Below are 12,089 nucleotides of genomic sequence, written 5' to 3'. Positions count from 1 at the left end.
ATGGCGTTATGCACATGATAATATATATATTTATATATATCGTGTCACAATCGTCAGAAGAATGAGTTCTGTAATTATTTATGCAGCAGAAATTACAGGAAACATGTCTCTTCCTCTTGATAGGGTCTGAGAACCCAGTAGCCCGGTTTCAGAGACGTATTTCTCATCTAACTTTAAACTCTTACAACACAGAAATCCAGATCTGACTTAATCACTTTAGGCACATTTAAGGTTTTCCTGGCTCACATTAGATGTCTACTTTAGGATGAGATGAAGTCTGAATATAAACCCAAAAGAGTATTTGAAGATGGGAGTAAAAGCACACACTGTGATTTTAGAATTGCATCCCTGGGAGAGAGAAAATTTCCCCCATGCTTAAAGTTATTAAGAAAGCTTTAGGAAATTAGTATTCAAAAATCCAGATGCTAGTATGAAAGCTTTCAGATATCTTGATGTCTAAAAATAACTAATAATCAATCCTTTTCCTTTATATTCATAGGAAAATGAAAGCTTGGCACAACAATTATTTCCTAGTTTTCAGTAGTTGAGATTCTGCAAAGCTTTCCATGAGGAGTTTTCACAGATGATTTATTAGCACATTGAAAATATAATGTACTTCTGTGAAACGTGGAGAGTGCCATGAAATATTTAAATATCAATGGTTTAAGATGGAAAATGCCTAACGACTTTTCTTGAGGGATAGTTTTGGATCCATCTTAAATCTTAAGGGATCCACCTAACACTTTAGTCGATTGAAAAATGCTGCAGCATACAGTTACATACAGTTACATCTGTAGCAAAATTGCTTTAACTGGGTCTTAAATTTGTATTTTACTGCAGAATATGAATTCCAATATATCTGTAATGGCAAAATCTCCTGAAAAGCTATTAACCAGGAGAATTACTTGGCCGAGCAGTTTTGCAAAAATTAAAATTCATTTCCTACACAGTATAGTGTGCTGGTTCACTATAGCCCTAGTAAATAGCTTTTTTTGTTGATGTTTCCCCTTCTTAAATTGGGAGAAGCAGTCATCCTGTTTCTTTCAGTTCAAGAGCCCTAATACCAGCTAAGCAAAAGTGCTGAGGATTTGTGAGAGGCATTTAGGTAATTATGTCCTACTGGAAATTTTTCATAAATATATACTTGCTAAAACCAAATCAAACCAGCAAAATTGACTTTTCATTGCCTTTCTCCTTATTCTGGTGTAAAAAAAAGAAAAAAAAATTACTGATTTTTGCCTAGAGACCTCACAGGTGAACAAGTCAGTCATTATTTTAGTAGTGTTCTTATGCTTAAAATTATAGTGCTGCTAGGGCTTTTTAGAATCTTTGAAGATTGCCTCTATATTTTGTGAAAAGGTTATCCTGGATACTAGAAGTAATCACCTTCTGCTACTGAGCTGTATATCACAAATTGACAGATTATCTGTGGTATTCCAAACAAGTCTTCTGAGTCTCACGAACGCAGGCATTATTTTCAGTTTACAAGAACTGGATATCAAAATAAGTATCAGCTGTTCAGTAGCTTCATATTTTTCTAATAAACATGATGTTAGCATGGGCAAAAGGTGGCTTGTTGGTTAAAATAGCTACAATTTCAGAAAAGATCTACAAGTTCCGAAGGCATAGCTATATGTGTGAGCAGTATGTTGGGAGGAGACACAGAGGAATTGATGAATGTTTGTAACTGCCTAAACTTTTGAGTTTACAAAACAGAACTGTTTATTTTCATGGAGGTTTTGAAAATAACCATAACATTCATGAAGTGAGTTCATACTTATTTTGATACTTCTTGCCAGGTGACAAGGTATCTCTGTGTCCTACTGAAGAGATTTTGGAAATAGTTCAATGATAAGGATTCAGTTTGCCTTGAAAATTATGTACATTAACGCTTCCAAAGCCTTACTCTCATTTTTTCTCAATTGCTAAAAATTCAGAGAGAAATTCCCTCCATTCAAAATCAGCTTAGAGCATTCCTGTGTTAAAGTTTAAAATGCTTTGACTCCTAAGATAAATGGAAAATTAATTTTTCATTTTATATCCAGGAGCTTTTATGTAGGGTGTAACAAAATGGCACAATATAATGAAGTTTAGAGAAGTCATTAAGTAAATAAAAGTGTTTTTCAACTAAGTAAAAATGCCTACAATTCAAACAATAGTACTGCATTTGGCAGACAATTAGTCAATGATTGTCTTTGAACTCTGGAAATAAATTTTATAGGAGCAGATATGCTGTGCTCTAAGAAGTGACAGCTCTCACTTTTTTTTTCGTTGTTGTTTTTTGTTTGTTTGTTTGTTTTTTTTTAAGCCTTTTGCTTAAAGTTGGTTGGTTGTTTTTTTTTAAAAGACAGTTTTGTAACCAAGTACTCTAATTATGTAGCCACGCATCCTGGTTTCAGCTGGAATAGGGTTAATTTTCTTCCTAGTAGTTGGTGCAGTGCTGTGTTTTGGATTTAGTATGAAAATAATGCTGATAACACTACAATGTTTTAGTTTTTGCTAAGCAGCACTTACCCTGATCAAGGACTTTTCAGTCTCTCATGCTCTGCCAGTGAGGAGGGGCACAAGAAACCAGGAGGGAGCAGAGGCAGGACTCCTGACCCAAACTAGCCAAAGGGGTGTTCCATAGTAGAGAACATCATGCCCAGTATATAAAACGAGGGGACCTTGCTGGGAGGCACAGATCACTGCTCAGGGGAGGGCTGGGCACTGGTCTGTGAATGGTGAGCAATTGTGGTGTGAATCTCTAGTGTTTCTTGGGGTTTATTCCTCCCTTTCTTTTCTCATTTCTCCTCTTTATTTTCCTTTTCTCATTTTTCCTCTTTATTTTCCTTCTACTTTCCTTATAATAATAGTAGTAATAATATAACCCCCTTATTATGATCATTATTACAACAATTATATTTTAATATATCACAATTTATTACTATGATTATTGTTATTGTTACTACTATTACATTTTGCTTCAGTTTAATTATTAAACTGCTCTTATCTCAATCTGTGGGTTTTACATTCTTTCGATTCTCCTCCCCATCCCACCAGGGTGGAAGATGGGGGGAGTGAGTAAACATCTGCGTGGTGCTTCGTGGCCGGATGGGGTAAAACCACAACAACATGAATAGGCCTTGAGGAAACCATACCGGTCCATCAAACTATATGCTATACAGATTTTAATTTTACAGGTTCTTATTATTTTGGTTCCACTAAATCCTTTTAGCTAAGGTTGACCAAAACTTTTCCCTTTGAGACCCTGTTTTAAATTCCTTATAATTGCCATATTTAAACAGTTCAGGCTGATATGCCCCATGCCAGATGTCTACTCCAGGATAAATACATTGTAAAATTCCAGAAAAAATAGCTCAGTAGTTTTGCAACATTAAAGAAAAACAAGTTTTTCTTTTGTCCCCATTAGTGTGCTGTTTTCAAGCGGTTAACTTGAATATTTTTGTTATTTCTGAATGAATCTCTGTCCATTTTACAATGGTGTCTTTGTAGAAATGGATACAAACGAAGCTCTAGTAGTCTTAGGAACAAACAAAAACAAAAAAAATTTTAGTGACAAAACAAATACACACCCAACCATTGATTGTATTTGGGGTCAAATTCTACCATTCACAGTAGTTTTCAATTTTATGCTAACTTCCAATATAAATTTAGCATTGTTTAAATGTTTTCTATTTGTTTCTGCTTTGCCTGCTGCTCCTTTCCTTTTGCCTTCCCTCAGGCCCTTGTGCATGAACAGACCACTAAAACCACATGAAGTTTAATGCAGCAAGTAGCAATCTGTGGACCTACAAGAGTAAGCATATAGATGCCTTTGCCTGATGTATGCTCAGTATGTATGTATACTCAGTTCAGTATGCTGGAAGTAATTGAGACACCACAGAATTATGGTGACAAAAAGGCCTAGCTGAATAAGGTCTCTTTGATAACCTAGGTTACTTTAGAAGAAAGAATAGCTAATTAAAAGCACAGATTATTTAAAAAAGCTTTTTGACTGTGGAAATTCATTATATTAACAAGTTAATGGTTTCCAGACTTATTAAGAGTGAAATAGAGAACCATGATTAAAACCTTTCTTGAGATACACGTTTCTTTTTAGGCAGCAACATCTTAAACATGTAATATGCTGTCCTGATAAATTCTGTCTGATTTCTTAATTTTCCTTTTCACAAAAGTCCTTTTTCAAAACCCTATTCCAAGCCTCTGGGAACATCTTTAGGGAAAGGTGAAAATGAAATTTTTAAAGACACACTTTTTGGGTATCTGCAGTTGAAAGCTGTGTTATTCACTTACAGTTGCTCAAAATATGTTAGACACTAACTCTAACAATAGAAAGAAAATTGTGATTCCCTATTCAAAATTTGCCTCAGTGTAAAAGTGGGAAAAGATATTAGTGGCTCTACAGATTTTATCAGCCTAGTGTTCGCAAACTAAACCTCCAGTTCACTGCAGTTCAGATTAAATATGTATGTGTTTAACTCTGGTCATGCAAGCAGTTTCAGGCTCAGTCCACCCTCAGCTGCTGGGTACCCTCTCAGCAGCAGCACACAGGAAGTGTGCGCAATGACCATACAGGCTTTCTGCCTGTGGAAGCCATTCTTGTGTTCATGTATGGACAAGACAGTGCTCATGTTATTTCCCTTTTCTCCAGATAGAGAGTTCAAGTAGAGTTAGCAAAAGGGAACTTTGGAATGTTTCTCAGTTTAGTAAAACAAACATAGTTTAAAGCTTAGGAAGGGTCTTTGAGTGGTAAGCATTCTGTTAAATATTTGCATTATCAAAAGGCAGGTAAGAGTACAAAAAATTAAATGGAAAGTAAAAAATGTCAATTAGCTTGCCACACTAGGCTGTATAATACACTAATAGCGTGGTTTTGTCATGTTAGGAGTGTATAATTTGTTTTTTCTATATCAACACTTCAGCTATAGCCTTCCAGAAGGGTCCATATTTATAACTGATTTTAAATTGTAAAGTGGCAAAGACTTCCATTTAACACAATAGATGTTCTTGATAAGTATTTAAAAAAAAAAAAGAACCAATCAGTGTGTTGAAATTAATGGCAATCTACAATGTCTCATAATATTCAATCACCATTTAGCAGATAAATAATGAAGATGAAAGTTTCTTCATTTTCACTATACATCATCCCTGGCTCAAGTTTGCTGCTTCAGCAGCTCTCTGACAAAGATAAGTCTTGCAGTATGCCCTCAAGGGCATTAGATTTGGGCTTTTTCAGATTAAGGAGACTTCACTGAAAATGCACTGCCAAGAATTCTTTCTCTTTTACATCCAGAAGGATCCAGCTTGAGTGACATCTGACATGTGTTGTGGTTGAAGAGGGCCTGTATGAGATACATGCCTGAGAAGACAGTAATGGCTTTACAGATCAGTTCAGAAAGGTCATGCCCTGCCTTTTAGCCTTCAAGGTCTCATCTGGATGTTCCTCAGCTGAGACAAGTGATTAAATTAGTTTTTATTGCTGTTTGACTTTATGCCCCGATAAGGTGCATATCTCTCCAGTCTCTCTAAAGTTTTTGCATCACTGCTTCTCTTCCCCACTGGCTCCTAGTCAATTCTCTTGTCTAGAAAGCACACTTAGCACCCACAGTAATTAAGAATAGTCTTATTGCCTTATTAAAAGGAAGCTGCAGAAGTGTCCTTTGCAATTACACAGTGAGCCAGAAGACACAATACCTAAAGGTCAAACACTAATTGCTGTTACAAGTGGGATTAAATTGATCAAATACAGATACCCAAACAGTAGATATCTACAGCTGAAGCATTCACCCACCAGAGAGAAGAAATAGGTATTTTAGGCCATGGTTTAGCTGATCTACTTCACAGCATTAGTCATGTTCTAAAGGGTTTTTAATTCTTTCCATTGACAATCAGTGCACACTATAGTATGTAGCTCATATGTAGATATGTGCACATCTGAGGGCAGGTGGGGTAAATTCTGTGATGCTGAATATATGAGTCAAAGCAGCCTGTAAAGTCAGATGGCTTTTCTGTGCCTCTCTATGTGATTGGTCTGCATGGCTTCATCTGGAGAAGGTAGAAAGTAATGCTTTTCTAGCTTCTTAGAAGCAGCTTAGACAGTGGGTACTTGTGTCTTTAAAACTTGAAAATCACTTGTATAAAATATCTTTTTAAATAAAGTGAACTTTAAAAGCAGAGTGGGTTGGTGTTTCTACAGCTACATAGTAGTTGTAAAATACTTGTCTAGGTTATCTTCTTAGAACTTCAGATCTTCAGAGTTGCTTCACTAGGACTTATACATAGAGGTTATCTGCATAGTCAGTAAATTTAAACCACAAGCCAAAACATTAAAATTGGAGTGTCTTAGAGTATTGAAACAAAATTTAACAAAATTGCACTATGAATGCTTATGAAAAGTTAAGCTATAAGGTCTGATTTTTAGAAATGCTGCTGAATGAATGTTTTTTATAGCAACTCTTTATTATTTTAGTCACCCAAGTTTGAAAATGAGACGTGGTTTTCTGTCTTGATTTATGTAAGTACATCTCATTGGGAACATTTATGTGTCAGTTATGCAGTTGTGCAGTTCTTGGTTGTCTGAAACTTAAACTGTCTGAAACTTAAACTGTGTAGGAAATGTCCTGAGCAAGAAAATCTTCGGCAGAAGTCTGAATCAACAAATGCATGGTATTTCTGCAAATGTGGATACCTACTATGACTTAAATGTGCAGTTTCTGGTTTGTGTTATACTGAGAAAATGTACTAATGTATAAATCAGTCAAATTAAAACCCCACAGATGTCTGGATTTGAGAAAACCTGGGAATTTTCATGAGGTTTGCACCAGCTCTCTAAAGGAATGTCAATCCTATATGAATAGTCTTTACAAGAAAAAAATAGTCTTCATTGTCCACTTTCAGAACTGGACATTATAGTCAGTGGTTTCAGGAATAAACATATTAAAATAATTTACAACATAAAAGAGTTGAGTAAATGTGATTAGTTTTTTATATTGCTTTGATATCTGGGAGAATACCTGTAAATAGTGCTACCTTCTAACATAATAACCTTCTTAATATGTGACATTAACTTTCCAGACTGAGTTATTATTAACTTACCAGACTGAGGAGATCCTCTGAAATCAGTAATGTTTCAGCTGGGCACAGCCATGGAAACTGTAGTTGTTTGTAGAATTTCTCTCTTCCTTATTTACTAGCATTAAGAGAAGCAGCAATATATTTATCTTTGTTCCTTTCTTTTTTTCTTTTTTTTTTTTTCTTTTTTTTTTTTTTTTTTTTTATCTGAAGACATGTCTAATTTAATTTCATGAAGTTTCTTAGTTGAAAAAAACCTACATAATATATATTGGGATATGCTTCTTGGATCTCTGTCTTATTCCCCATAACTATCTTCAAAGTGTAGAATCAGATTGACCTCACCAAAGTGCCTTTCAGTTTGCAGGTCTTTTCAGTCACTAAACACATGCTGCTATACTATAGTAATGTATATCAATGGAATAATTATGCAAAGTAGGTGAAATCAGGCACAAGAAGGAATACTGAATAAAAGAGTCTTCCGTATGGAGTGATTAAAAGCAAAACAAATAGCTATGAAACTGCCCCTATTGAGTGAATCAACATTGTTTTCTTCTTGATTGCCTAAATAATTTTGTGTACAACAAAAAAGAGATTAATAGAGATCAACTGTGGGCTTAGGAGCGAGGAATGAAGAAGGATTTTTGCTCAAGAATAGATTGATTTTGTGAAATAAATCAAAATTTGATGTTTGAAAGAAGGGAAAGTAGAGAAATCATGTAAAACCATCTTATTTATATTGTATGTTAGTATTTTCTAAGAAGGCTGCTGTTGGCTAGGTAAAAAACTACACAGAATAATTTAAAATAATATTTTCTTAAGATCAGCCCATTACTCTAAGGCCAAACATACTAATACTAAGGCATTCCAAATTTTGTAGGTTTGTTTTATGTCATATTAGACCTTAGTACCAATTAATTTCTAATTTATGAAGTTCTAGCAATCCTATCACTTACAAAATAAACTAGTTATAGAGCTTGTTAGTCAAATCAATTTAGTTTGTAATATTATACTTTTAAAAACATCAGAGAAAGTTCCAGAAATCTAAGAATTTACCTTAACTGCCAATGGATTTGGGAAAGGATGTATTACAAAAGGCATATTATTAACTTCTGTGAAAATTACCCCTACCTTCATATAATTACGGGAAATATAAGTTGTTTTACAGAATTGATCTTAATTCTTCGGTTTGGTCAAAGAAAAGCTCATTATTGGTAAAAAGAGGGGTTTCAAGTAATCTTTTGAAGTTTTTCTCTGGTTGATTTTCTGGTCTGTGTTTAAAAGAGAAAAATCTAGAGACAGCTGTAAGAATGAACATATCTTTTTTTCTTCCTTATCACTTTTGACTGGTAGAAGTTAAATGACCAATGCTGGTCTTGTTTAGTGTTTCACTTCATTTTTTTTACCTGTAGTGGATGTTGAAATGAATTTTAACTCAGGTGTGAGTTTTAGGAGCAACATAAAATGCTCTTTTGCCTCAGAAAGTGAGGCCTTGATAGTTGCTCTGGCTCACTACATAACATTTACATTTACAAAATAAGTAAAAGCCTTGAGATCATGACATGCACCACTTGATATTATTGGAGACAAAGTCTTTCACATAGATTCATTTCCACTACAGCAGTATCAGAAGCAGCAACCCTCACAAGATTCTCTTTGCACAGAAATAGATTTACTCTAAGAGTTTAGGTGAGCTAAAGACCCCAGTAGCCTTGCACAGTGTAGCACAGAGAGTCCAGGTCATGCAGCACCATGCAGCACCATGTATAAGTCTTACACACCTGATTTATGCATCCACTTGCAGAGAAAGAGAGCTAAAAAGTAATTGAATTGACTCTCGGAGTAATTTCCTAGAGAACAGCTCAATAAAAGAGTAGATCTAGCTTGTAGATACGTGATGTGGCTATGTCTGCAACAAGTTATCTGAAGCCATCAGAGTACTGTGTAAGTCACTGTATGTCTTCTGTAAAATAGTGGATCATAATGGTTATGAAAATGGTGTGATGAGGTCAGAACAGCATTTATCTCTGTAAACTTGGGGTAAAAACTCACCATGCAAGCAATAAGTTTTTAAGTATTGCATTTTATAGTATTTTCTAAACAAGTGAATGCAGAAATAAATGTGGGTTTCCATCTTGTCTTGATGGGATACCATTTACAGTAGGATACATTTATGGATATTATTTCCAAAGAGAGAAAAGGGGGTTTACGTCTTTGGACAATATGCAGTAAATACAGCAAAGAATGGAGTTCTGTAACTCATTATCAGCAGAAAACTATGTTGTTTGGTTTTTTTTTTTTGCTTGTTTGTTTTGTGGGCTTTTTTTGGTTGGTTTCTTTTTTTTATTCTATTATAAAGAAAGTGCTTCTGACTGCTCATGGTTATTCTAATGTCTCTGTCTCTAATGACATCATCTAAAGCTGTTCTTGATGGTATTGAAAGCTCTTGAGCAATAGGGAGAGAGATTTATTGTGGTTCATGTACCAGGATGAAAAAAATCAATTTTGTGTTAAGAAGACAGAACTAGTAGTGTAGAAGAAAACCCTCTAAATACGTACAATGGTTTTGTGACAGCAGAAAGGTAAAGAGGGATCGAAACACAGGAACATGCATAGTGCATGCCATACTACATAGATGCCACATCAGAAAGGCTTTTTTGCTTGTCTGCCAAAATAAAAGAAGTAGCACAACACAAACGTGTAGTAAAATATGATGCCCATGTCTAGTATCTCAAGGAAAATGCAATAGAAACACCTCTTTAACTTAATTAAAAAAGTACCTCCACAATAATGACATTTGCAAGTGTTAATTACTTCTGTCCTGTAACTATTGTTAACTGTTAAGCAACTCGTCCTGTTTGAGCTTCTGAACTTCTCCCTGACTTGAGTACTGGAAGGAATATTACTGGTACCACAGCAGGTGGCACTCTTTCCTTCGTTTTTGATCTGAATTCATCTCTTCAGGCACAGAAGGCACAAAATAATAGAAAGTATATTTCATAAGACCTGTGAAAAAGTGGTCGTAAAAACGCCAGTTGGCTGAAGACCAACTAGAGAGTCTCTGAGTCTTCTTACTGTTTCAATACCTGCCCAGGATGCTACTGGAGTAGTTTTCAGATGCATATCTAAGTAATTGAAGACTGAGAGCAAGGCCAGCTAGGAAATTTGTTATAAACACAAATTGCCTCCTTTCTCCTTTCTGAGAAAGTATCATGAGCTTTTGTTGCTATTTCTTGGAACAGAGATGAGTAAGGACAAAGCAGAAAGTAGCACAGCTCCTGCCTTGTAGGGAGCTAAAAGAGTAACCTGTCAGATCTCTTTGAGGCAAGCGAGACTAGGAAGTATCTAAAAAATGTCTTAGTAGAAAAAGAGTCTTTGCATCAAGGGTTAGGATAGCTGTCATATCAGAATTTGATGTCTAAAGCTACAATTTATGGCAAAGTATGTGCTTGTGCTGCCTGTTTAAAATATGTAATGCCTTTCTGTCCTACACCCTAAAATATTGAAGCCTGGATCCTGCAATGCACTGTAAGGAGTTCCTTGTGTAATTCACGAACATTTTCTATCTTATCACAGCAAGTTCAGCTGACCCCAGGGAGTGTAGTAATGCCTGTCAGAGCATCGTAAGGTAAATAGGGCCCATGTTAAGTGTCCTTTCAGGACCAGAAGCTTCTGTTGTGTTTGATATGTACTAGGATTTTGTTGTTTAATGACATGAAAACTAGATTAAAACCTTTTTTTTTTTTTTTTTTTTTTTTTTTTCGGTCGTAAAGCTGTGTCTATGGCCATAGGAGATTAAATATGTTGTGGTTATCTAAGAAGAGTTGTTATACAAATGTGAAGCATCACAATGAGGTATCATTACCAGACAAACCGTATTTGCAGAATGTAAGTTTCTGGTTTTGTATTTCCCATACTTACCTTTACAGGATATGAAAAGTACAGAATGTATTACCTTAATTTTTTTTTAAATTAAGCATATAAAAATTTAAGTAACAGACTAAATAGCTAGGTCAAGAACTGTTACAAGGCTTTACTTTTTGTACCAAGGCTTTCTGCATTCTGTCTGCCTTCTCCATGAATTAACATGTTTAGCTGTATTTTCTTCCGCCTACTTGATAAACATTTTGCCCTGGAAAAAAGACAGAAAATAAATTAAAATGGCAGTTATGAGCCTATTCTGTAGTTTTTATGAAGTGAGACTAGACCTTGAGCTGGTTTGCTCTGAACTTCCTTTTTGTGTAGACTTTTTTTTTTCTGTTGTCGAAAAGAACTTGGCAATTTTGGTTGCTTTGAAAAAGACTAGTTTATTAAAATCATAATGATCTATTGTATCATAGAGTTTCTACTGTCTATCAAAATGTGCACTTCTTTGGCACAAGTATTTTGCAGCAGATAAAGGCAGTCTGAAAGCATTTAAAGAGTAAAATAAGAAAAATTATGTTGCTAATCAATGGATCGAGTTTGAGCAGCCACTGAATTAATTTTCTTAAAAATTCATTTGCATTTAATGTTGTTTATTACAGAGACCTGACTTGAATTTTGTTTGAGTCTAGTTGCATGCAGAGCTTAAATACGAGAGGAATTTGGCTTCTGTGTATAATGTACTGTGAAATGTACTATAAAATAAAAATAATGTAATTTGGTCAAAGCTGTGCAAACTGTGCTTCTTGTTCCATGCAAAATGCAATGATTAAGAGTTACTAACTCTCATGACATGTAGCTAAAGCTTGTATGTCGGTGGACTTTTGGGTCCCCAAAGTCCAAATCAGTCAGCCTTAGAAGCCATGAGGACAAGACTTTGCTTTGGGGAGCTTTCCTCTGGATACAGGGATGAGGTGGCACAAGTGCTCACTTCAAGGTTTGAAGTCCTGAGGAGCTGCGTGCTCTTTTTTTGTTGAGTGAGTAATCTAGTGGAAAGGATGTGGCCAATTACACTGTGGTGAATGAAGTAGATTGACTCTTTTGAGTGCCTTTTGGGTGGGAATTAGTCACGTGGTCTCGGTTTAGAAACA

The sequence above is a fragment of the Psittacula echo genome (genome assembly GCF_963264785.1).
Source record: "Psittacula echo genome assembly, chromosome: 3".
Taxonomy (NCBI): domain Eukaryota; kingdom Metazoa; phylum Chordata; class Aves; order Psittaciformes; family Psittacidae; genus Psittacula; species Psittacula echo.
Note: the sequence above shows the minus strand (reverse complement) of the source record.